General features: G+C 42.1%; 1 pseudogene; it reads left to right on the top strand.

The window, feature by feature from the left end:
* The first annotated feature begins 2,661 nt into the window (after positions 1 to 2,661).
* LOC109072737 overlaps positions 2,662 to 27,405 on the top strand; it is a 72,514-nt pseudogene continuing 47,770 nt past the window's right edge.

Below are 27,405 nucleotides of genomic sequence, written 5' to 3'. Positions count from 1 at the left end.
TGTATCCTGAGACAGACACAAAAGCACGAGAAACAGAACAGGTGAGGGCCTGTACTTGAAGGAGGGAGGGGAAAAGAGGCAGAGGAGGTATGTGAGAGGTGGGCTGGGATGTCTTGCGCTAAATTTAATCTGGAGAAAGTGGAGTGAGAGACTAAAACAGAAAATAAAGGGGTACGGAAGAGGGTACACATGGGCACAAACATGGATTACTTTTTTTTTTTTTTATTTTTCTCTCTTTTTTATTTGATATATTAAGACAGCCATGATTTTTTTTTTTTTTTTTTTTTTTTTTTTTTTTTTTTTTTTTTTTTTTTTGTTTTTTTTTTTATCTTTTGTTGTGTATTAAAACTGGCATGAACCAAAAAAAAAACGTCTTATGGCATTATCATCCTTTCAAGACGGTGAACTTTTCAAAAAAGTCAAAAAAATCTAAATGCCTTTTATAAAAAAAAAAAAAAAAGCCAACATTATTACATTTATTCATTTAGCCTTGAGATTTCCACACAACTTAATTTATGAATACTTAAATTGTAAATCTGTATCTTACAAAAATTATCTTAACCTGGAAAATGGCTCCCATTTGATAGAATGACTTCTTTAAGTTATTGTTCTTAATGGTCCACACCTCCTTTCTCTATTTTACTCCTTTACTGTATTCTCTATTTTTTTACTTTTTCTTACCGCCAAGCTCTGAATTCATTTCTCACTTATAGCTAAATTCATAATTCATGGTTTTACAAATTTCTACCCACAAACCCCCATGGAGATTTATTTGTTCTGCACAGTACCTACATTTTAAAGTGGATCAATTCATCACTTGAATTTATTTTTCTACAAAAATTCTTCTGCTGTGCTCACCTTTGTGTAATGGAGAGAATAGTGGGCGGAAGTAAAATCCTACAACTGCCATAGGGAGTTGAAGTTGGATTCGTTTATACAATACACGCTGAGGTTATTCACTTTCTTTGTTCTTTTTTCCTTGTTCCACTCTTCCCAATTGCATTAGGCCGTAGATTGTGACTCTTGTTTCGTGTGTTTTTCAGTTTCTAATTAGAATTACGAGCACAGGATCGGGCCAATTGTTACATTGTGGCTTGTGAGTGGTGCGGTGATGAGCGTTTTGGGTATGTGGGACCGTTATACCCTGTAAACATACAATTTTTTGGGATTCTGTTAAACCAGAGGCTTTTTCAAACGCATTAAAAGTGACAATACAACTTTAGAGGAAAAATAAAGCAAACAAACAGTGCCACTGATAGAAATTGCGTGTTTGTCTGAGCTGCAGTGGGACTTTGTGCTTGCAGCATCCCTGCTCAATAAGTCATGAGTTCTCTCTCCCTTGCTTTTCTTCAGAGTCTGCTAGTTGAGATGCTAAATAGATGACGTGTGGACTGTGTCCATGCCCCCATCAGATTCTGCACAAAGCGGACAGAAATTAAGAGCAGACCCAGGCTTGTTATATTGTGTATAATGTAATCATGCAATTAATCTAGACTGGCTGTGTGTTTGCACAAACAACTAAAAAACATTAATAATGCAGTGCTAATGATTTTTGTTTGCATTGTCCAGTAAGAGGGCTTTCCTTTCTTGAATGTGCTCTAATCACATTTTAGAAGCTTTTTTCAATCTGGTGACCATAATGAAAATATAATAAAGCAATCAAAATCTGGGGGATATAGGCATGAGCTTGTTTGCTGAGGGAGGATAAGAGGATTAAAAAACCCCCATCTATTGTCCTTCCTTTTCTCTACTCCTTTGGGGGTTTGCTGTCTTTAATTCCGTTGCTTTCTATTTTGATATTTTCTCTGCCTCTTTAAACATTTTAATTCTGTCTGTGTTTTGCATTGCAGATGGTGATGATGACCCGTGGTTTCCTGGGTGGCGTCCTCTTCCTCTAGCAAGACAGTGGCAATCGCCTTCACAGATGCGTAGGGGATGGCTGCTGCGATATGGGCAGGGCACCGGGGAGGAAGAAGCAGGGGCTCTGGCCTGCCTTATCCCTGCCATTCTGCGACAGTCCTTCGGGTCGCCTCAGCTACCGGAAGCGCCATGAGCAGATCCACATTTGACACAGCTGCCCTTCAAATGGCCCCTTCTGCAGTCCGTTTGTTTCAACCAAGCGCAGCCGTGATCGCACACGTCAAGCTGCACACTGGTGACAAGAAATACAGTTGCCAGGAGTGCGAAGGCAGCATTTTCTCTCCGCAGTGATCATCTCAAAGATCCACCTCAAGACACACTAGTTCCATCCAAAACCATTCAAGTGCAGTCATTTTGCAATCGGGCTTCTCTTCTCTTCCACCTCTCTCTCGCATCCAGAGCCACATGCAAGCTCATCGGAAGAACAAGGAACATCTGGCCCCAAAGAAAGACCAGGGTAGCGTGATGGGGGATCTAGTAGTGATGTAGCTGACCAGGATCACGGGATCTATACATGTGTGATTACTGCGTAGAGACGACATTCAGTCAACAGATGAACTTGAGAACACGTGCTGACACAGCATCCCCAGCTCTCAGACCGCGCAAGAGCTTCAGTGCATCCACTGCCCCTGAAATCTTCAGCGATGAAGGACGCACTCTACCCACACATATTGATAGAACGCATGCCAACAGAAACACAAGTGCCCCGTGTGTGCTGAGTCAGTTTTCCATCCTGTAGAGATGTCTATTGCCACTCTTGACAGCCCCGGCAGCCAGACTCCAGCAACCACAGTGCCAGTCCTGATCCACGTCTTGGGAAGTGTGGCATCAATGAGCAGTGGCTACCCCTGATTCCAGTGCCTCCCGGAGAGAGGATCGACCCCAGACTCCACCCTTAAGCCTGGACAGAGCAGGACGAAAGCTTGCACCTTCTTCTGATTCATGACGACAGGAAGCTGGTCAGGCAAAGTAACCTACAGTTGTCCATAGCTTGCCTCCAAGAGAGATATTCAACAGCTTGGCTGTCCTGGAGAGTCAATCTGAAGACTATATCCATGCAGATAAACCTCAGCAGAGCCACACTTGCCCGTATGTCTGGAAACCCTTCCCTACTCTCTATAACCTTAACGAGCATGTGCGCAAAGCACATAGATCCAGTGGGTAGCTCTGTGTGTCAAACTTCCCCTTCTTTCAGTTCAGTAACCGTTTTCGGCCTTTCAGTGCAACTACTGTACTGACCTGACCATTTTGCAGACGATCAACAGCTTGCAAGAGCACATTCGTGTTTTCTCACTGCTTATTCTGAGTGGTGTGTTGTTTGCTGGATCCACCCACTTTGGAGGGCAACCATGGGCTTGCTTTTCTTCTGGCAACCAGTGCTCCATGGGGTTTCCTTACAGAGTCCTCATCTCACACCGAGCACATCCAACAGACCCTTGCAGCAGTGGGGGAGGTGTGACCCAGATGGAGTCCCCAGTCCTTGCAGCCCCTCGCAGTGTCCGGTTCATGGAAGTGTATTTCTTGTCCTTACTGCACCAACTCTCCCATCTTTGGTTCCCTCCTCAAACTCACTAAACACATTAAGGAGACTCACAAGAACATCCCACTCGCCAACAACAAGGCGCAAAGTCAAATGGCAGACCTGAGCCCGCCTCCTCTGACGTGGATAATATCCTCCCCTAAACGCCATAGGTAAACTGGTGCACTCCAGCACTCCAGCAGTTGCTAATGGAGACTATCCTTGTAATCAGTGTGACCTTCGATTCACCAGCTTTGAGGGCTTCCAAGCCCATCTCAATCCCACCTGAAATGCTACTGAGGAGACGAGTCTTTGCCCAAGTGCAACAAAGAGGTTTTTTTTGATTCTCAAGGAAGCACTGGCTTCAAAGCACTTGACCATTCACTATAACACACCACGTCCACCCATACACGTCCCTGCTGGAGAGCTGTGACAAACATTCCCTTCTGTAGATGAATCTGCAAAAGCAGCTTGCGAGACAGGCCTCCCTTTGTGCGGTCCCCCTGCACACGGTGTTCAGGAAAGTCTTTGCTTCGAAAGGTGTCCATACAATCCACCTGGCCGTCCCGCACCTCAATGTCGAAAAATGTATCGTCTGTACGCCTGTGCTTGGGACTTTCCGCAAGAAGTGACCTGCAGTTACATGTAGAAGCACAGTCATTTGGTCCCCTACCAGTACGCGGGGCAACCGAAACAGCACGCAAATGCAGAGGGGTTCTTTGGGGAACCTTTTTCACAGAATGAGCTCCAGTTCACATGACTACTCACAGTAAAAGTATAACTGTCGGCGTGTTGGAAGGGCTTCCACGCCATTGTCCCTTTTGGAAAGACATCTCAGAGAGAAGCACTGCATTTTTGATGGAGGAAAATGGCGTCGGAAATGGAGGAAGCTAAAATGTGGAAATCCCAATGGGGTGACTCAAAGCTCTGGTGCTGTGTTTCACAGCATGATCTACTTCAGCTGCTTAGGCAGCAGATTTGAGGCAGAACATGCTATTACAAGGGATCGAATCAGGGAAACAGCTTAACAGCCATGAATCTAGCGGTGGTGAAGAGGAGGCTTTGAAGCCTCAGAGCCAAAGTAGGCCTTGACATCTGTGGTGCGGCCTACACAATGGAGTCCTCTGCGTCAGAAGCACCGCCTGCGAGACCACAATACAGCCGTGAGGACGCTCAGGCTCAAGAAAAAGAAGGCGACTTCATCAAGGGTAACCACAAGTGCAAGGTTTGCTCACGGACCTTCTTTTTCTGAGACGGCCTTGAGAATTCATGGCTACATTACTACTGGCCCCAGAGGGTTCAGCAGTCGTGGCCCAGCAAACACTACCTGTGTCCCTCTGTGGTGACCGCTCCCCTTCACTGCTTACTCTTACTGAGCACAAAGTTCCCCACAGCAAAACAGCTGGACACAGGCACCTGCCGTATCTGTAAGAATGCCCCTGCAAAGTGAGGAAGAGTTTTTATAGAACCCTGCCAGAATCCCCCTGATTGAGGAACTCCTCAACAGGCTTCCGCTGTGTAGTTTGCAGGCAAACTGTCACCTCAACACTCGAACTGAAGATCCATGGGAACTTCACAGCAGAAGCTCTCGTCTTCTGGGGTCATGTGGGAGTAGGAGGATCAGCCTCTCAATCTCCCAATGGCAGCTGGCAGGCCCACAAACTCGATGAATGTGCACATTCTCAAAGACTTCAAGATAAGCAGAACTTGTCCAGATAGATGATTGAATGGCCTGCCTGTACGGTCTTTGTGCTGGCTGCATGAGTCGGGTACAAATGGCCAGTTCCCCCCAACTGTTTGTTGTTGTCACCCCCACAAGAGGCTGGGAGAAGGGCACCACTTGACTGCGCTGCCCCGAGTGTGTCTGTTAAATTTGAAGAACGCCTGGCAACCTTGGAAAGCCATGTTCAGGTGGACCATCCCGAAGATGAGCCTGAACCATTGGAGCTAGAAAGTTCCGATGCTTCACCTGTCCCTAAAGTAGTGTCAAAGCCGCACCTTTTCTGATACACCTGATATTACTGTCCTTAATTATATGTCTTTTTTGTCTAAAAAGGGTTTAAATGTATTTTTGATATTGTCATTTGAAACAGAAGATCAAGATGACTCTTAGTCCATTGTCAACAATCACTGGTCCGTTTGACAAAATGTTCTAATCAAAATGGTTTTGTATTGCTTAGGTATGTTTTTTAGGTCATTTGAGATTTATTTTCCTCTAGTTCTCAATTTGTTTTTCTTTCTCTAAACCTTTTTCTCTTTTCGTGTTCTTTTCCCCTATTATCCTTTTCTTGTGTGGTCAAGAGAATTTATGCAATTTCCTTTTTGAAAAGGGGAGGCATTGCCACAAACCATTTTCTTGGCAGTAGTTTTTAGTGTATAATTTCCCTGTGTGTCCCAAAGTGTTCCTAGTCAAAGAGAGATGTTTGAATTCATGGCTACATTACTACTGGCCCCAGATGTTTTCAGCAGCCGTGGCCCAGCAAAACACTACATGTGTCCCATCTGTGGTGAACGCTTCCCTTCACTGCTTACTCTTACTGAGCACAAGGTCACCCACAGCAAAAGCCTGGACACAGGCACCTGCCGTATCTGTAAGATGCCCCTGCAGAGTGAGGAAGAGTTTATAGAACACTGCCAGATGCACCCTGATCTGAGGAACTCCCTCACAGGCTTCCGCTGTGTAGTTTGCATGCAAACTGTCACCTCAACACTCGAACTGAAGATCCATGGAACTTTTCACATGCAGAAGCTCTCGTCTTCTGGGGTCAGTGGTGGAGGAGGAGGATCAGCCTCATCATCTCCCAATGGCCAGCTGCAGGCCCACAAACTCTATAAATGTGCACTATGTCTCAAAGACTTCAAGAATAAGCAAGAACTGGTCAAGATAGATGTGAATGGCCTGCCTTATGGTCTTTGTGCTGGCTGCATGAGTCAGGTACAATGCTTGATCCCCCAACTGTTGTTTTGTCACCACAAGAGGCTGAGGGAGAAGGGCACCTGGTTTCGCTGCCAGGGAGTGTGCTGTGGGTGAGACCCTGGAGAGAGAGACCTGGAAAGCCATGTTCCAGGTGGACCATCCGAGAGATGAGCCCTGGACCAGTGGACTAAAAATTTACCATTCGCTGCATACAACCTAAGTAAATTAATCCAAACCTACGCACCTTTCTGATAACTACAGTATTACTGTCTTAGTGCATATGTTCTTTTTTGTCTGAAGGGTATTAAAAATGTATTTTGATAGTTCAGTTTGAAAACAGAAGATCAAGATGACTCTTAGCCATTGTCAACAAGAAGCACTGGGCCGTTGTGAAATGTTCTATCAAAAATCGTTTATATTTTGCTTGGTATTTTTGGAGTCATTTGAGATTTTCCTCTAGTAGCATACATGTATTGCTAATGTAACCTGTATCGGCCTGGTGCTTGGGACTGACTTCCGCAAAGAAACGGACCTGCAGTTACAGGAAGCATGGTCATTTGGGTCACTACCAGCCCGCCATCCGGAAAGCACGAAATGGCATTCTGTGGGAGACCTTTGTACAGAAGTAGAGCTCCAGTGTCACATCACTACTCACAGTGTTCTTATAACTACGTCCTGCCTCTTGTGGGAAGGCCTTCCACGGTCTCCATGTCCGGAAAGACATCTCCAGGAATGCACCGCATTTTGATGAGGAAATGGCACTGGAAATGGAGGAAGCCAAATGGAACTCCCAATGGGGTGACTCAACACGCTCTAGCGTTCCACAAGCAGGATCAAACTGCAGCTGCTGAGCAAGTACATCCAGCCAGTCCATGCTATTAAAAGGGAGGAAGGCAACCTAGAAACAGCCAATGCCATCCCGAAGTCAAGGTGGTGAAGAGGAGCTTGATGCCTCAGAGCCAGCTGTATGCCTGTGGACATCTGAAATGCCTACACCATGGAGTCTCTGCTTCCACCCACCACCTTCTGACTAAGCACATCCTCCATGAGATCGATGCAGGCTCAAGAAAAAAGGCTGACTTACTGAGCAGTAAATCCACAAGTGCAATGTTTGCTCACTTGACCTTCTTTTCTGGAGAACGAAGCTTGAGGGGGAACAGGCCAAGACGACGTCGTGGCACAGGCAAAACACTGGCATTGTGTCCCAATCCTGTGGTGAACGCTTCCCTTCACTGCTTACTCTTTACTGAGCACAAGTTCACCCACAGCAAAAGCCTGGACACAAGCAATTCCGCCGTATCTGTAAGATGCCCCTGCAGAGGAGGAAAGAGTTTATAGAACACGGCCAGATGCACCATGATCTCAGGAACTCCCTCACAGGCTTACACAAAGAATCATGGCATGCAAACCTGTCATCCTATCACTCCGCGAACTGAAGATCCATGGAACTTCTTTGAACATGCAGAAAGCTCTCGCTCTCTCTGGGGTCAGTGGGTGGAGGGGAGGCGGATCAGCCCCATCATCTCCCCAATGGCCAGCTTGTGGTGTCCACAAACTCCTATATAAATTTGCAGCACTATGTCTCAAAGGACTTCAACGGAATAAGCAAGACACTGTTTAAAGATGGATGTGAATGGCCCACCTAATGTCATCCAGCTGGCTGCATGAGTCGGGTAATCAAATGGCCAGTCCCTCAACTGTTGTTGTCACCGCAAAGAGGTCTGAGAAGGGGCACCACTGGACGCGTGCCACGAAGAGGTGTCGTTAAATGTGAGGACCCTGGGAAGACCTTGGGAAGCCAGTGTTCAGGGTGGACATCACGAGATGAGCCCTTGAGACTAGTGTGGAGCTGGCAGAAAGTTACCGATGCTTCACCTGTCCCTAAAGTAAGTGTCAAAAGCCGCACCTTTCTGATAACCTGATATTACTGGGGTCTTAATTATATGTTCTTCATCCTGAAAGGGCATTAAAATGGCATTTGATAGTTCAATTTGAAACAGAAGAAGATCAAAGATGACCTCTTAGCCATTGTCATCAAGCACTGGGGCCGTTGGACAGAAATGTTCTATCAAAATGGTTTTGTATTTGCTCTTAGGGTATTTTTTTTAGGTCATTTTGAGATTTGCCTTCTAGTTCTCAAATTTGTGTTCTTTTCTCTACCTTTTCTCTTTTTCGGTTTCTTTTCCTATTATCTTCTGTTCTTGTGATGGGTCAAAGGAAGAATTTTATGCAATTTTCTTTTGAAAAGGGGGAGGTACTTCACAGCCACCATTTTTCTGGCAAGTATTTTTTAGTGTATAAGTTTCCCGTGTCTCTAAAGTGTTCTGAGTCAAATGTCGAGGATAAATGACACCATGGCTAATATTACTACTTCAGCCCTATGAGGGTTCAGCAGCGCATCTATCCCGGGCTATTGTACAGCCGGTTCTGGGCTTCAACTCAGGATATTGGATAGTCATCCTCCCAGGGATGCTCAAGCTTTACCTGTGCTTTTGTCTCATCTCAGTGTAAATAGGATAGGAGGAATCTCTTGCCTTTTCCCCCTATCTATTGTTTACATAGAACAGGTCCCACAGTATAGTGAGTGTGTATGGGAAAACTTTTAGAAAGCCTTGTTCAATGTTGAATTCCAACCCTGTTTCTTTCCTTGTAGAAGAAGACGTATCAGTGCATCAAATGCCAAATGACCTTTGAGACAGAACGAGAGAGATCCAGATCCATGTTGCCAATCATATGATCGGTAAGTCGACCCCATAGTTTCCTTTGACTTAGTGCGCGTGTGTAAATGTGTATTTACGTGTGTGTGTGTTTGTTTGGTTACCTTGCCAGTTGCTCCTCCTGCTTTTCCTACCTTATTTGCTGCCTTAGTCTTGCCCCAGCACTCTCTCACTCCCTGCACACAGGTGTGAGACAGACAGGTGAAATGAACAGCTCTATTTCTGGAAGTGACAGACATCGCTCTCAACAGCTGTTCCATTGTTTAACACTTGACTACGCAGCTGAGGCCTCGGCTGCAGGTCTGATTGCTCTGTTAACTCTTCACCATGACGCCGAGACCCGGACTGCAGGTCTAGCTCCTTCAGCAAAGGGCAACAAACAATAGTTCGTTTATTCCCTTCATTTCATTCCTGTAGCCTGTCGTGGGACCAATATACACATTTTGCTCTTTGGTTGGCAGATATTTTAAGCGAATAGAGGTAAATACATGTGTACGTGGAGGGGGGGTTATTTACCAAGTCTAGGAATTCTAATTATGGGTAGGTGGGGACTAATAAAGGGATCTATGGCTTATCTAATTATGTTATAGGAATGTTTCGAAGGTGTTTACTCAAATGCTAACATGCCATAGAGTGCTGGGGGGGACTTTTTATACTGATATGGCTCCTGGTGGATGATGTTTTCGTCCCATGTTTTTGTTTTTCTTTGGCAAGATGCCCTGGGTGCAGTATATGCGCTTAACTGAACAGTTCCTGTTGTAGTTGTCTTATATGCCTCCTCCCTATGGTGTTGTTATTCTTTTAAGTAATAATGCTTGCCTGCAGAACACGGTAGTGTAGATTAACGAGCTGGGCCTGTGAGTAATTTCACAGAACAAACGGCGCAATGCTCTTGAGCCTCAGCATAACTTCCCGGCCCTTCTCCAGTCCTGACAGCCGATACTAGGAGTGGAGCCGCCTGATATATTTCTTAAGAGTCCTAGTGAGCATGCTGCATCTGTCTTTAGAAAGGCCATTTGTGCCCTAACCACATAACTGGTGTGTGTGTGTTCACAATCTTACACTTTTCTTTTTGTTTGTCCTATTTTAGGTGGGAGGAATTTGAGTTAATTCAAGGGCCCTTTGGTTCCATGTTCATTTTCTCCTTATATAATGAGCATGGAAGTGCTTAGCACCCAAATTATTCCCATATTAAACCGCCCTGACTTTAAACTCCCACCCTGTTTCGATCTACTCCTATCCATCACATCCCTCCCATCACACCTGACCCTTAACCATTCAATCACAACCTAACTGCATCCAACCTGCCCAATCTCAGACCAACACAATCCAATTTGGGCCATGCTGAGTGCTCTCTCCTTTCATCCCTCCATCCTCTCTCTCTTTTCTCTCTCTGAAGATGGCTAAATGCTAGAGATAAAGGCTGCATGTGAGACGGCAAGTCGGATCTGTCTCTCCCCATCGCCATGAAGGGAATTTTGGGTTAATTAACATCATAATTGTCAGAAAAGCTGGAGGAGATTAATTATGGAATTGAGGCAGATTATTTTAAGTGCCGTTGTTATTTTATTATTTTTTCCACCCCTCTTCAAAGATTGATGACGTCTTTGAATAATGAAAAGGGAGTCGGGTATTACCTTTATCAGACTTTGCGTTAGGGCACCAGAAAAATTGAAGCGAGATCACAAAGGAGTTCTAGTTATAGCGCTTTTGCACCCTGTCTTCCTCTTTCTTTTTGAGATTTCGAAGCAATCATTAAATAGCTACACTATCTGTCAGCTTTGATATATGACTAGGGAGGCTATTATAAGACTCTGATGATTTTAGCTCGCCTCTTATGCTGGAATTTGCAAGCATGCACAGTATTTTTTAACCAAATAATAATATTAATAAAAAAACATATACAACAGGGATACTTATATTAGCTCCGTGGTCACTTGTAAAACATTTGGAGTGACCAACGATGAATAGTAATGAGACTTTATTTTTTATTTGGCTGTATGTCGATGTTGGCTGTAAGTAGACTGACAACCACAACCAGCCTCATACGTGCTGGTCAGATTTTGAAAGCCCTTTTTCATTTTCCAGAACAGTTAAGATGAAATCAGCTAAGGCATGTTATTTATGATCAAATGCATTTATAAAAATATACCCTTACTCTTTAAATATCTTACTTTCAAGCAATTCAAGAAAATGAAATTTTACTATAATTCATGTAAATCAAGAATGTCCTTCTTATAATAATTGTATGGCAGAAATTTAGGAAATCAGTCATTTTTTTTAGGACAGCCTCATTTATATTAGGTGTGCTTTTTGATTTTTCAGTCAATATCAAACAATTACTGAAATAGCTTACATTTGACAAGGCAAATGGACTCAGTGTAGTTTCACTGTGAATACATATATTTAATTGTTGCTGATTATTTGACTTGAGCTTACCGAGTGAGTATTTAGTAGGCTACATGTTCTTCTCCTGCCGTGTTTAAATAGAACCAATTTAGCTTTGTGCTTTTTTGCTCCACACTTTGGCAACTGTGGAAATCGCACAAATTTGATCTCTACGCCTCCTGTGTTTCATCAGTGCTTACTCTATGCATATTCATGCGTGCATCTCTGCCAAAAGCAGCTGTGAGTGTGGTTGTTGCATATATGTTGAAGATGTGAATGTAGTTGATGTGTGGAAGTCCCTGTTCATTCCAACCCACATACCTGCTCTTATATATGATTGACACATCTGATAAGAGATTGCATTACACAGACAGACACATTCTGTCATCCTCCAGCTTTTTTTTTGTGCGAAAGCCTGCTTTGTGGATACACAGGCACAACGGTTCCCTGTTTCAGTCATCCTACCTTTTTGCTGAGGTGGTGATCATACCTCACCTAGCCCCCCCCCCACTTTCCCTTCCTCTCACTCTAACAGTCACCAGTAGGCTGAGGTGACACCTCATCTCAATCAGTTTACCTCCTCAAACTTGCAACATCTGCTCCCCTCTGTTCCTCTCCTGTCCTCTTTTCTCTTGCGTATGCACACTGCCTGTGTATTTTTCTTTATCGTCACTTTGCTCCGCCAGCAGCCCAAGAGGAACCTTCACCAATCACAAGAGACTTTCCTCTCACAAAGCTTTAAAAAAAAAAAAATCCCCACACCACCTTGTAACATTCGTTTCGTTTTACACACCTGAAGGGCTTCCTAAGGCATTCTTCAGGTGGTTAGGGCACCTTGAGGTTTTGTGACTTGATCTTTAATTTAGGATTTAGATTATGTTGAGTGTTCATTTCAAAAAGCTCTCACTGCCCTGCATTTGCTTTAGCATGTATTGGGCATTGGTGATGGGTTAGGTAATGATTTTGGGTTTTTGCGGTTTGCTGCAAAAGAGCTTGATTACACTGAGATGGGAGGGGTGGAAAAAGCCTAGTGTTTTAATTAATCTGACTGGTGAGGCAGGCGAATGTGATCAGAGCTCTGTTCTCCAGGAGGCGGTGAGCCTGGAGGAATGTGGGTTTATTTTTCCCTGCCTGTTGATTGAAGCCGTGTGATTATTTAATGTAGACGTTTGTCTCTGGTGCGGAGAGACCGCGTAACGATTTTCCTTAGCACGGAGGCGGCAATCCGCGTGTACGGGAAAAACTGAATTTCATTAGCGCTGCCCTGATTTCATCAAACAACCGACGGCTCCAGACTGCACACCAGGTCATGCAGACTTTTATTTACTGTGTGGTTTTTATACTGCATTTTATCATTATTTTCATGTTGCAGTGATCGTCTGTTAAGCTTATGCTCAGGATCTTACTGCTCATTGGCTCGACACTCTGTCAACCTGCAAAGTGATCGCATCCCATTGGTCTGTTTGAACGTGACAATTTTTTTTTTAAATTCTGAAAATAAATGATCTTTTCTGAAATAGAGACTTTTTACTGCACACTGTGATTCAGATATATGTAAAACTAATCTATTTACACAACGTGAGTAGTTGCCATCTAAAACTTTTTTTTGTATATTTATTATACATGCAGTTTTTTATAATCTCATATTAATTGGCAGATTGTATTAAATGTCTGTGATTTAATTTGTCACACTACAGGGCTTTAAATAAAGTTTTTTGTATTTTCACTTTTTAAAAAATGTATGTGCAATTATAACAGTATACTTTGTATTATATTACCTTTGCGTACCTTTGCAAACACACACAACACACACATGAGAGTGTTTTTTTATTATGAGGTTTTTTTTATGTTACAGTGTGTTTGTGGTTTCGACTGTTCTCTCTACTGACTGATGTTATCAGTCTCTTTTTTTCCTTTTTTGAAAGTCATGTCCACTGGTTTTTTCCCTTGCTTTTGAGCAAATGGGAATGCAGAAAATATATATTGTGTGGTAGTCTCCCATTCACTGCTATAGAAGTTTACCCAACTCTGACGACTTGTGAAACCCGGAAATGTGAAAAAGGTCCATAACAGTAATATTTTTACACCCCATCCAGAAGCACAGAGCCAGTGTAAAACCACTCATTTCCCCTGTGAGGAGACAGACACTGCGCTACACATTACACTGCCCCACACCCAGACCTGTCTCAGCCATGGACACTGGCTGACTGGACGGAAAGAGTAGAGCTGACCATTGGGGTGTGTTGTGGCGGTTAGTTTGTGTGTGACTGTGGTGTGATGCAAAGAGACTTATAAAGGGAACATTCATTTAAATGTAATAATATTGCTAAAGGTTTGTCAAAATTGAAAGAAAGATTAAAAGATTAAAAAAAGAAAGATAACATTAAAGAAATTGCTGAAAATAAAATGTTTAATTTAATTAACTTTCAGTGTTTTTTAAATCACACACACACACACACACACACACACACACACACACACACACACACACACACACACTCACAGACACCACACCACTTATAATAAAAATACGTCATATGTTCGTTATCTTTGCCAAAAATAATAAATAAAATACCTTGTAAATAATGACAGAATCTTTCATTGTTGGGTGAACTATCCTTTTATTTCACTCTCAGAATAACAGCAGTTAGCATGTATGATTATGCAGGTGTGCATCATAAAAGTTCCTGTCACACACTCTACAGCTTCTGTCTAATAAAGAAAAAAGATTTTAAATTACTCTTTGGCAATACAAGCACATAAAAGACTCCATTTTGATTTGTTCCTGAAATGACAGGGATGCAGATGAAAATGAGAAGGGGAGCTCGATCCAGCTCAGTGAGTTTATATTCATATTAATATAACAGAACCCCTCTGAGCCAGGCTGTTCGTTTGGGGGCAAAAAGATGTCATGTCCCACTGTCAGGCCACCCTCACGGGGATGTGTCCGCGTAGTCACAGGCATCTCAGTGCACTGCTTTTAATTTTAGTCTTCATTTAGCACAGCACCCCTTGATGATCACCTCTGCGCAGCGGGGCGCCCTGTTGGCAGGGGAGAGTCGACGCAAACGCGCACTCTTGAGAGCGAATGCTAGAAATCACACACACACATATAAGTACATACACACTCTCACACCTGCAGGGGGCAACCCGTGGGTCTACAACTGCGCAGCAGAAAACAATAAAGCCTGCAGAAAAAAAATCCCTGTGCTCCTGAGAGACCTTCACACACACAAAAGATTGTGCACGGGGAAAATAATAGTAATAAAAATACAGACAGACTGACAGATAAGCAAGACAAGAGAGGGGAAAATAAGCTTGAGTAACAAACAAGCAGACACAAAAACACAAGGCCTCTCAAACAGTACAGCGAGGAACTCGGCCTAGTATCCAACACTTCCACCTTGACATGTTCTTGACACTCCTTGTGATAAGTTGTGATGTTTTATAATGTTTTGTGTTTTGCTAGGCAGGCTAACGCACATAGTCTGGTTTGTTTTTCAGGCCTCAATGCAGTCCTTGGGGTTTGACAAGTATTCCGTGTTTTTCCTTGCTTTTCATGTTGGGTGAGAGTATAGGAACAGTATGGAGAGGCGAGCAGAAGGAGGCTTTACTCATTTCACCTCTCCATCCACTAACCCCCCCCCCACACACCTCGATCTCCATCCGTCCATTTGGGCACGTCGCAAGGAATAGCATGCAGACACTAATGCTGCACTAATCACGGCGGCGTACAGAACTCACAGCACGTCCACTCTCCTCTCAATCGCCCCTTAATCAGCCAACACATTTCAATTAGCATATTGTGTTTAACCTCCCTTTCATCTGCCTTTATTAGTGGATTGAGCTGTAGTCAGCCTCTTCACCCCCCTCCGTCCAACGCTGATTCTCCCTCACTTGTCTCAGCTGTATTGCTTTTTTCTCTCTCCGTTTCACTTTTCCAGGGTCTCTTGTATTGCACCGCTGTGATCTGTGAAATGTTCAGGATTGAACGTTAGAGGACACGCTCTTGTACATCATATACAAAGTTGTTAAAGGGATAGTTCACCCAAAAGGTCCATTTTGTCATGTTGTTCCAAACCTGTACTGATATGAATCCTTTCTTCTGTGGAACACAAAAGTAGATATATTGAAGAATGTTGGTACTGTAACGGAACAGTTTCTGTGTCCCATTGACTTCCATTGTATGGACAAAAAATGCAATGAAAGTCAGTGGGAACTGAAATTGTTTCGTTCTTCAAAATATTAATACTCTGTCTTCAGCACAAGATAGAAATGCATACAGGTTGGGAATGACATGAAGGTGAGTACACTGTATGATGGTGATGGGGGGGGGGTTATACACTAGCTCATGCTAAAATTCTTCACTGTGGAGTGTTGTTTTTTTTTCTATACAGTGAAAGTCATTGGGGTCCAATGTTGTTTTAGACCCATTTGCCTTTCATTACATGGTCAAAAACAGTTGCAAACATTCTTAAAAATATATTTTTACATTCTGCAGATAAAAGAAAGTTATACAGTTTGGACACAAGGGTGAGTTGGGTGAACTATCCCTTAAAGTTTGTTACTTTGTATATGACAAACAAATGGAAGCGTGTTAGGATAATGAATGCGAAAGGAATAGTTTATCAAATTTTGGCATCATTTAAAAAGTTGTTCATATTATTTATTTGGAATGACAAGAGGTGAGTAAATGATGACAAAAGTATCATTTTAGAAGGAACTCACACCATAACAATGCTTATTTTTCTAGTTCTACTGTATTTTGACAATTTAAGACATGCAAAACCATGGCAGCCCAGTCTCCTCCAAACGGTCACCCATGTCTGACCCCTCCTCCACCATCTAACCCTCATGTGATCATAGAGCTGCTGACTAACTGTCACCCTGCCTTCTCTTTCCACCCTCCCTGCCTGTCGGACGGCCCAGGAGAGCCCACCCAGCTGCAAGGTTTGTTCCCCCTTATCTCTCTCCATTCTTAGCTAGATTACCTGAATGAATGACCCCCCTCAAGCACACATACATCTCTCACTGCTTGAGTAGAAGGACCGGGGCTATAGTATAGAACAGGGCATGATTGGTCACATAAAGGGGTCATGGCATACTTTTTTTCATTTTTCATTCATTTATTTTCCCTCAGGTCCCCCATAATTTAGTTTTCATGCTCATTTTCCATGCTCTTTTTAACCCTCAGAATTAAACAGACCGTTTTTGCAGCATGTGAAATGAGAAATGGCTTTTACTCAGGAGCCCCGCAACAGTCTTTGCAAAGCCTGAATTACTTTGTGACAGGATTACAACAATAATGTGTTGTTGATTTTCCCCTCATCTTGCTTTTGTTGTTAGTTTTATATCAAGTGGAGTAATAGTATTTTCTTGTTATGCTGATTTAGTTTATACTACGGAATAAAAGTAGCCTTTCTATCCTACTATCTATCCTACCTTCCTTGTTAACACAGAATAGCAGTTGTTTCAGTATAAATGTGGGTGGTTGTGGTGTATTCAGTGAGCTTGGAACAAAATGTTTTTGGAGCTTTGTCAGAGTAAATAAAGCATTTTGAAACTGTCTGTCTGTCTTTATCTAACTATCCATACTTCAAGGCTGTCAAAATTTTTTCACAACTTTAAAAGAGTTTTTCTAGCTTCATAAAATTCATTCTTTGAATTCTTTTCTAAGAATTTCAATTCTGTTTATTTTTATAATTCTTCTAATTTATATAATTATTCTATACATTAAAATTTAAAATGCAATTCTGCATCTTTTTTGTTGCATTATTTTAAATACAGAAACTGAATTGGAATTTAAAAGTAATTTAATTTGGAATATACAGTTCATGAGACTGTCATTTCAGTAGTATAATATGATTTAAATAATAATATAGAATATGGTGTCAAAAGGAGCTTAAAAGGGCATCACCTTACTTATATTATGATGTCATTTGATTTCCATACCCCATTCCCTCTGCCAGTTTACAACACAAACACACACACGCTCCCACACACATTGTCATAGTGGTTATTTGTGCATGGGGCTGGGCCAAGGGCATGAACACACATACACCTGAATGAGTCTGCTCTCCTGAGAGTATCGCTAATGTCACCGTTGATTCTTAGTTATTCATCCCAGTGATTCTAAAGCCTGGAGCGGGAGTCGCACATGTGTTGTCAAGGCAACGCCACATAGATGCTTGCCGTTTGACCCCAGGGTGTTCTCTGTGATGTCATAATAGTCTTCTTGTCTCAACTGTGGGTGCGCTATTCCATATTTGAATCTTTGTCTTGTCACATCAAAGCTGTTATTTGTTGAAATTCTGTTTTCATGTAACCAAGCAGTAACACAAGTCAGATTATTTCTTTAGTGCAGAGTGAAGGATTGTGGGATTGATTGTTGTCTCTTTGTGATAAAGTTGACCTGTGCTTATTTTTTTTAACAGAAAGTGATGGCAAAGAGCAGTGCAGGCTTTTTATTTTGCTGGAGCTGATGCCCAGCTCATGCTGTAGAGACAGCCGCACACTTACACAAACACTCACACACACACATATGCATGGAGGCTGGCTACTAAAGGAGACCTGGCGCGGTCTCTCTGTGTCAGCGCAGACTTAATGAGGCAGCACACAAGAAGCTTTAGGAGTCAATGGATGTAGATAATGTGGATGAGGGTTCACTTCACTGAGCGCCTGTACACGAGCAAGCCAGTGTCTAGCCTAGGGCCACACTGTGTGTGTGTGTGTGTGTGTGTGTAGCCATATTCCAGCCCCCTCCATTCTGTAGTCATGAGAGCAAAAGAAATCATCATTCCTTCACATTGCATGTCACTCCCTGTTATCCAGGCCCTGATGTCTCTATTGTGTGCGCCGAGCCGATGTTAGGTTGAGTGGCTTTGGTGAGAGCAGTTATTCCTTAGTGTTCTGATGTTTTAAAAGGGTTGGGTTGGTTTTTATGGCTTGTTAATGGTGTGGCGTTCTCTGCTGCAGCCCATGTGGCAAGTACGTGAGCATGGGAACAGATGACAGCCCCTCATGCACATCATAGACCACCTGGAGCTAGTCAGCCGGAACCTCATAGGAGCCGGGCAATGTTTGAGGGGGATGATGGAAGGTGCGCTGCTAGAGGTGAATAGAGAGAGGGAGAGAGAAAGATTGAGGGAGTTAAGCTTGACCAAATCAATGCAACACACGTGCACAGTTAAATACATGCAGATCTGCATATGTTTAAGTTTTACTACTCAGGTGTCCTGAATACATGATTTTGATTGGTCATTCTGCACTCAAATATTTTTGTGTAATGGCTGCTAAACTAAATAGTTGCCCCTGGTAACCGATTTCTTTCATAGCTGTACTAGTTTTATGGTATCAGTCTGTGGTCTCATTCCTCTCACCTAATAAAATAATATAAAATCAGTATTTTATGTTTTATGTATTAGTTTGGTAAGCTTCATATCAGGGTCCTGATGACCCTGTTGGCGGCAGCCGTCTGACTGTAAATCATGTTTTACTTAGAGCACATCACTGCATAACCTGTAAACACTGCTGTTCAAAAGTGTGGGGTCGGTGAGATTTTTAAAAATGTTTTTGAAAGTATTTTACGCTCACCAAGGTTGCTTTTATTTGTTTAAAATTACAGAAATAAATGGCTAAATTGTGAAACATTATTACAACTCAAAATAATTAATAAAGAATGTAAAATATAATTTATTTCAACAGCCATTAATCCAGTCTTCAGAATCATTAAAAAAAAAAAAATCATTCAAATAAGCTGATTTGGTCCTAAAGAACCATTTTTATTTTTATTGAAAACGATTGTGCTTACTAGTATTTTTGTCAAAACATTTTTTCAGTATTATTTGATGAAAAGAAAGTTCAAAAGAACAGCATTAATTTGACAATAAAAATCTTTTGTATTATAAATGTTGTTACTGTATTTTTTATCAATTTAATTTATACTTGCTGCTGAGAAGGAATTTCTTAAAGATACGTAAAATATATATATACAAATACATATATATATACACACACACACACACACACACACACACACACACACACACACACACAACACACACACACACACACATATATATATATATATATATATATATATATACTGTATATAGTATATATACAAACATACATACACTGATAATCCATATATACTGTAGCTAATTTTCTATGCATTTTTTCTAAATTAATCATAAAACATTCAAAATCATAATCAGTTGCTTTAAAAGGCAAAGATTTGTGTTTTTTTTTGTTTTGTTTTTTTATTACATTCAGCAGTGTTATGATTATGATTTATAGTGTTGAATATGTAATTTATAGTGTTATGTTAATTTAAAGACAAGGTAAATAACCAGTATGATACTTCTATGTAATGCATTTTTATTGTGCTATATGCAGCTCTGTGTATGAATTGACATTCAAGCTCAAACATGCTGTGGTGGCACAAGACCCCTAAATTTCTCCATGACCAAACACCACCTATTTCATTCATTTACTGTCTCTCTCTCTCCCTTTCTCCCTCCTTCGAATAGCCCCCACAGAGAATGTCATGTTGAAAAGGGAGTGAGGCAGCAATGTTTTGCCGAAATGTTTGTTTGCAAGGCTGAGTGATGTCTGATCCCCCTGAGAGCTCATTTTGCCACGTTTGCGCTTGATTTGCTTCTTATGCTGTTTTATTAAAGGTAATTACAAGCTGTTTGGAGATCTATAAGAGAACTGCTCAGGGGGAGCCTCCTCCAAAAGGTGTGGGAACAGAATGGAAAATGAGGTACACTTGCGTGCGACGTGGCGTAATCACATGGGTAGGGGTTGCAGGTGTGCTAAGAAAAAAGACTGCAGAGGAAAGTGTCTTTAGTTGATCAGGTTTACAGATATGTCATGATCTCTGACACAGGAAGCGCTAGATCTGAATGAATCTTTGACATGCTGGTATGTTAGCAGCATGTGTGTACATCTTTCTCCGGTAAATCTGGTAGAGGTGCAGCTGCCCCGTTTCCCCCCCTTTCCCTCTCCGCCGTCCCAGATCCGTCCAGGTGTGTCTCAGCCAGCTGCCGTGGAGGGGAAGGAGCGGCGATATCAGGAGCTCGTCAGCCTCCCAACCCTCCCTTCTCCGTGCCGTGCGGTAATTGTTAAAAAGACAAACAAGCTGCCTGCCTATCTGTGCATAATGAAAGGGGGCCAGCCGCAATTTGCTCCTCACTTAATTCGTTAAGTATTCTGAATTTATTTTCTCGAGTGACAGTGGCATCTGTCGTAGCTGGCGAAGAGGACTTACGTGCACATGACGTTACACAGTGGATGCGTGATGAGGGCGAGAAAATGTGATGAGGATGGAGTGTTTAAAAGGTTGGTTCACCCAAATATAAAAATTTTGTAGGGATTTATTTATAATATTCTTTCTTCTCTTTTTAATAATGTTCTGGATGTTCTTTTCCATGCAATTACAATGAATGGACTGAATCTTTAAAATTTCAAAAAGGACACAGAAATGTTCTAAAAGTGTTCCATATGACTCAGTCTTCTGAAGACTTATGATAACTTTGTGTGAGGAACAGAATGGATCTGTGACATTATTGTTAGATTTCCTTCATGAGAATTCCTAAGAGAATTAGTAATGTCCAATTTGTTAATGAATCATTCAATGAATCACTTGCTACAGTCAATGATTCATTCATGAAGCAGACTTTTTTGGTTCTAAAACTTATATTTTGGTCTTTCCTTCTTAAAAAGCTTATCATATGGCTTCAGAGAAGACATGAAATGTGGGTGGTGCATGGGTCATTTAGACTATTGTAATGATGCTTTTGCTGCCTTTTCGAAGCCTGAAGTTTCCATTCATAGTAATTGCATGGAAAAGAGCGGCTAGAAAAAAGAAAATCAAGGAGCTTTTGAACAACAGGAGGGTGAGTAAATCATTTAAAAATGAAGAGTTCTCATTTTTGAGAGTGGTGGGGGTAAGGTATAGATCTTGTAAGAACCCAAGATGATGTCAGAAAAGCAGAGCGGTGCAGGTGATACAACAGTGCCAGGTAAACTCTGCAAATAAAGCCCCCTAAATACTGCTTGATAATTAACATCTGCTGTCTTGTGTGATCTTGCCTCTGCACATCAGCTCAGTGTGTGAGTATATACTGTGTGTGTGTGTGGGAGGAAGGAATAAGCGGATGTCACAGCTCATCAGTGCTCTATGTGAGATGCGCAGGAATCAGGGGAAGGCACGCTCTCGATGGAAGGGTGGGGGCGGAGGTCCCAGAGAGACGGGTGGAGGCCCCTCAGAGTGTGTGCGTGCACTAGAGCCCATGTGTGGGAGGAGGGGCCACCTGGGGTCGGACTCTTCAAGGCCGCTCTCTGAGGACTGGTGAGAGGTGCCTGTATGACAGGACTCCTGGCTTTGATCCTGAATAGGAGTCAGAGTGGGAGAGGAGAGGGAAGGCAGGAAGGATGAATCCAGAAGGGAATTCAGAGGTGTGACTTGTAATAAAAAACAGAAGGTGTGGTACACGGTAGATCTAAGATAGGCCTTTCCCCTGTTAGGTTTCTTTTAGGATTCACTATAAATCTTCACTTTTTACCCTGTGGGTATGCCTCTAACATTCCTCTGCTGTTTGCGTTCTCTTTGTTTTGTTGTATATATAACTCTGTGTTCAGATGCTTTCTGTGTTTATAAATGTTTCTTGCTTTGAGTTACATCTGGTTTGTTTAGAGCATTCATTTCATTAACTAGTGGTATATTGTTTCATAAGTTTTAAACTTGAAATTTCAACTTTTCACCATGTTTGTTTGGAATACAGAGTGTGATATCAAATCATTGATTTAAATAAGGAAAGTTGTTTTATTACCTTTTAAGAGATAAAACTTGGGATTCACAATTAGTGTTATCATATCAGCTATTTGAGATTTTAAAAGTCCACACGTGGTCAGAATTGTTGGTACCTGTGGTAAATATGAACAAAGAAGGCTGTGAAAGTAAATCTGCATTGTTAATCCTTTTGATCTTTTAATAAAAAAAATCACAAAAATCGAACCTTTCATTGAAGAATAAGAATTTAAAATGGGGGGAAATATCATTATGTGGGAAATATAGGCCCACGACATTAAAGATACAGCAGTATATTTCATTGTTTACATGGTGCACTTTTTATCCCTGTGTGCACAAAATCCATCTTGAGTGTTTGCAGCTAAAAAGCTAATTTTTTAGTTACATCTGATTATAGAAGCCAGTCCCGTTTGAAATGTTTTTTGGTGAAAGCATTTTGTTTTCTTGATTTTTTTTTTTTTTTTTTTTTTTTTAATTCTTGAAAACATGTGGTGGTGTATGTGGTGGTTTGATATATTTTTTAGAGGTTTTCTGACCCTGAGACTTAACTATTTTCTTCAATTCTCCAGCTGTGGTCCTGGGAGAGTCTTTAGCCACTCAAACTCTCCTCCTCACCATGTATTAGGATGATATAGACACATGTCTTCTTCCAGGCAGATTTGTAACATTTTCTGTTGATTGGAAATTCTTAATCATTGCCCTGATGCTGGAAATGGGGATTTTCACTTTTTCACTTCACTAGCTCTTTTTCTTAAAGTCACTTTTCTAATTTGTGAGGCTCAATTATCTTTTGCTGTGCATCAGAAATATATTTCTTTGGTTTTTCTCATTGTGATGGATGATTAAGGGAATTTGGCCTTTTGTTTTCCTTCCTATTTATATTCCTGTGAAACAGGAAGCCATGGTTGGATAATTTCATGTTCATAATCACTCAATTTTGGAGTGTGCTCAAAATTGTAAATATGAATAGTAATATACTTCACAGATATTTTACCTCATAAGAGTTTCTAGGGTTACCAATAAATTGTGTCCAATGTGTATTTGAAAAAAACATTTATTTCATAATGAAAATTTTCCCCCATTTCCAATTGTTTTAGTTCAATGAAAGGTTAGATTTTTGTGATTTTATTTTTTAAAAGGGGTCATATGATGCGATTTCAATTTTTCCTTTTCTCTTTAGAGTGTTACCAAGCTCTTGGTTGCAAAGACTAAAGGGGATCTCAAATCCAAAGAGATATTCTTTATAAAAGTTAAGACTTGTCCACGCCCTACTAAAACGCCTTGTTTAAACACGCCCCACATGTTTACAATCACGATGTAGGAGGATTTGCATAATGCCTCCCACAAAATGTTCACGAAAAGAAAGAAAGCGTAACTTTTATTCTTGCTGTTGCCGCCGGCACCCATGTCGTGGAGACGCTGTGTGTTTCGTTGTGAATGCGAAAACTACTTTGTTTGGCCCTTCCAAAAGAGGAGACACAAACTAGAAATCAGTGGTTAAGCTGTATTTACAACACTGTTCCAGAACAGTTCAAGCCAAATATTTAGATGTGTGCAGCGCATTTTGCGGAGGACAAGGACCGTTTCATGTGAGAGTAGTCTACAATGCCGGTTGCCTGTTTTCTTTAAAGTGAGGCAATAACAACTTTGCGAGGACAGTCTGGCGCTTCTGACACACACTCTGTAAGTACCTTTTTCATATGTAAAGGATTTGCCACTGATGATTCAAACGCGAGTTTTGAGCAGTGTAGAGTAACTGTTAGAGCTTGTTGTTGTTGTTTCTCTGATCACAAATGCAGACATGGTTTTATGTTTACGCAGTGCGATACGCAATGCAACGCGTAAAAATACAGTATATGTCATTATAATCAGTAATTATGTGCCCACTGGATGCAACAAATGCCTCGTTTGTAATGGGTTTTATTGGTTTTGTCTCATTGTGTTGGGACACATGGCATTACAGTGTTAAGGGGTGTAACGTTTCCGTCACACGCTTGAGGCATTCGGCCAATCACAAGGCACTGGATAGCTGGCCAATCAGAGCACACCTCGCTTTTCAGAATGATAAGCTTTGTAAAAATTGACGTGTTTCAGAAAGGCGGGACATAGCGGAGAAACAATAATGTACAGTATGTGGAAATAATGTTTTTTTGAAACCTTAAACCACATAAAACACATTGCATTACACCAAATACACGAAATAATGTTCTATTTAGCAACATCATATGACCCCTTTAAATAATGTTCTATTTAGCAACATCATATGACCCCTTTAAACACAAGACTGGACCTTTCAGAAAACTACCAAGAGTACCAACAATTACTATATAACATTACACAATACATATATTACATAAACAAAACATACATGTACACAACATATTGAAAAAAGTAAAAATATTCTATATGTATATTTTATTGTACATAATGTACATATTGTACATACTATTAAATTTGTAATATTAAACTGGCTCAGTTTTATCATGCTGTGTCCTCACTGGCTATTCAGCATCACCAACATATTCAGATATTTCACCTTGAACTTGTAGAACAGTTTCAGTTGGAATGAAGAGATTAAGAGAATGAGTGAGGGTAGAAGAAGATTATTGGGTATCATAAAGATCGAAGGATGCGATGGACGGGTGAAATGGGGAGGGATCCGTGGGACAGAGGAGGAATGGGGGAGATTTGGCAAGGAACAAGGGATGAGATGAGAGGAATGCCAATGATCAGTGCTTTTCCCTCCCTACTCAGTACAGAGATGTTGCAGGAGGAATAGATATAGAGGGAGGGGAGAAAGAGAGAGAGAGATGAACTGACCGGGGTGCTGATGAGGGAAGGTTGACCTTCGGAAGTGAGTGAGAGCGAGCGAGGAGGATGAGGCTGGCGACAGGGGCTCTCCTGGGTTTTTTGGCAGGAGCCTCTCAGGTCTGCGCGGTGAGCAGCTGGACTTCATTAGGCGCTGGTGTTAATTACTGGGTCCAGACTGCAGCCGCACACGCCTAGCCGCCCGCCACGCACGCACAAAACACTCACCGTAATTCAGCCCAGGGGTCACCTTGAAATTGATCAGTTACCATCAGAGAGAGGAAGACGACAGCGAGTAGAATGAATGGAACGAGTGACAACAAACTATTTGGTCTGTTTTTAAAACCTAGTAAGGCAAAATTCCCAACATGAAGACTCTAATAAACGCTATGCATCTGCAGGTGGATGCAATACCATAATGGAATTTGATAAACTTAGTGGAAAAAATGAACCCAAGATGAGGATGAGCCAAATAGAAACATGACTTTTAAAAATACCTGGGATTTCATTCAGTACTGAAAAATTATAGATACAAATTGTGTAATGTATTATGTTTGTTGGTCTGGTACCTTGGTGACGCACTTAGGAGAAACTTTATTGAAAGTTGTTGGAAGTCTCTTGGAGAAGCTCTATTTTGTGTGGAAATACTGTATGTTGATGCCAATGTAGAGTGTTCAAAAATCTTTTTTTGTTTTTTCCGAATTGTCTATACTGTTCCACTAAATAGATTTACATTTGATAGGTGTGTGTTAGATAAAATATGTAGAACGTTCTACAGCTCTGCAGAAAATGCCAGGAAACAGGTTCTGTGCCTGCTTGAGGTTCTGTGATGGTTAGGTTGCTATCTTGGAAAGTTAGGCATCGAGGGGCAGCTCACTAGGTTCTGAAACAGAGTTTGTGTCTTCTAAAAGAGCTGTGAAATAAAAACAGCTGTTTCTTAGATAGTGACACAGAAAATGGTGAGTGTTAAATGCTACAGCTGTAGCAGACACAGCGGGAAACGTCAGGATGCCGGGCGGGTGTGGGGGTGAAGTTGCAGTCAAAGGCAGTGATCGCTACGGAAAGGGCTTGGTTTCCTGTGACAACTGGCCTGCAAGGTTAACCGCCCTGCGCGGCGGGATGGGGGGGGGGGACTCAGCTGACCAAACCTGGAAAAAGGACCGTTCAGGACTTAAATGTGTGGGAGAGAAAGCTGGCAGAAAGCACAACATTTGAAGATTATTTATTTTCCGTCCCACTGCTGTGGGACCTCTTCACACTTATGATAACTCTGTCATACAACACATACACACAGTTATTACAATTTACTTTAAGTTATTCTTTGTAGTGAAGCTCACGGTCCTACCTTGGCGACACTATGGTAATTTACACAGTACAAGAGGACAAAAGAGAAGGGACAAAATGGAAGTCGAAGAGGTACGAGAGAGAGCGAGGATATAATAGCGGGCCTGACACGTATGTGGTCCCTGCGTACCAGAGGCGTACAATTAGAGCACATTTTTTTTATTCAACATCCTCACAAAAACAAAAGTCTACCACTCTCTCCGCACTCAATAATACGAAGGTATGATTTACAATCTCCTTCTTGAATTCTCAACCATGTCAGTTTTTCAGGAATGTTTTTGGGGCCTCCTCCCTGAAGAAGGAAAATCAATGCATTCTGATTTGGTAATTTCCCATGGTGCCATGCTCTGTGCGCTCCCTACACTGAGGAGGATGGTGACACATATCCGGGTTCATGGCGACGTGAACCTTCCCCCCTCCCTTTCCATCTTTCTCTGTTTTCACCCTGCTTTGTTTGTTCTTGTTTTCTCTCTCTCTCTATACTCTCCTCTCGCCGTCTCTGGGTGTTGCGACAGCACACGCGAGCTTAGAAATGTTGTTGGAATTTCGCGGTGCCCTTCCCGGTGCTCTGGTATGTTGAAAAACACTCATTTGTGACGGTGCCAAAGCTGCAATGGCGGATGGCGGGGTCCGTGCCGAATCCCACCGCCGCTCCCCCCGCGCTCGTTATTTGCCGTGCTCGGCGCCGCCTCGCACTCCCCCCTCCCCTACATCTTCTGCCAAACTCAGCTGCGAGGGAGAACGGCAGATTTAATTATCCCGCCGGGCCTCAGACGCCTCCATTGCCGTCCCACAACTGGGAGGCTTCAGTAGAGACCCGCCCAAGAATGCCCCTGTGTGTGTTATGTGTGTGCAAGAGAATGTGTTACGTTTATTTGAAGATATTTGGCCACCCACACGTCCCTTGGTGTGTTTGCGTGTTGGTGTATGCCATGCAAAAGTGTGTTGTAGCGAAGCGTGGATAGGTGCTCCGAGA

This window comes from Cyprinus carpio, chromosome A18 (assembly GCF_018340385.1).
Source record: "Cyprinus carpio isolate SPL01 chromosome A18, ASM1834038v1, whole genome shotgun sequence".
Lineage (NCBI taxonomy): Eukaryota > Metazoa > Chordata > Actinopteri > Cypriniformes > Cyprinidae > Cyprinus > Cyprinus carpio.
The sequence above is the reverse complement of the archived record's forward strand: the minus strand, read 5'-3'. Positions and strand labels throughout refer to the sequence as shown.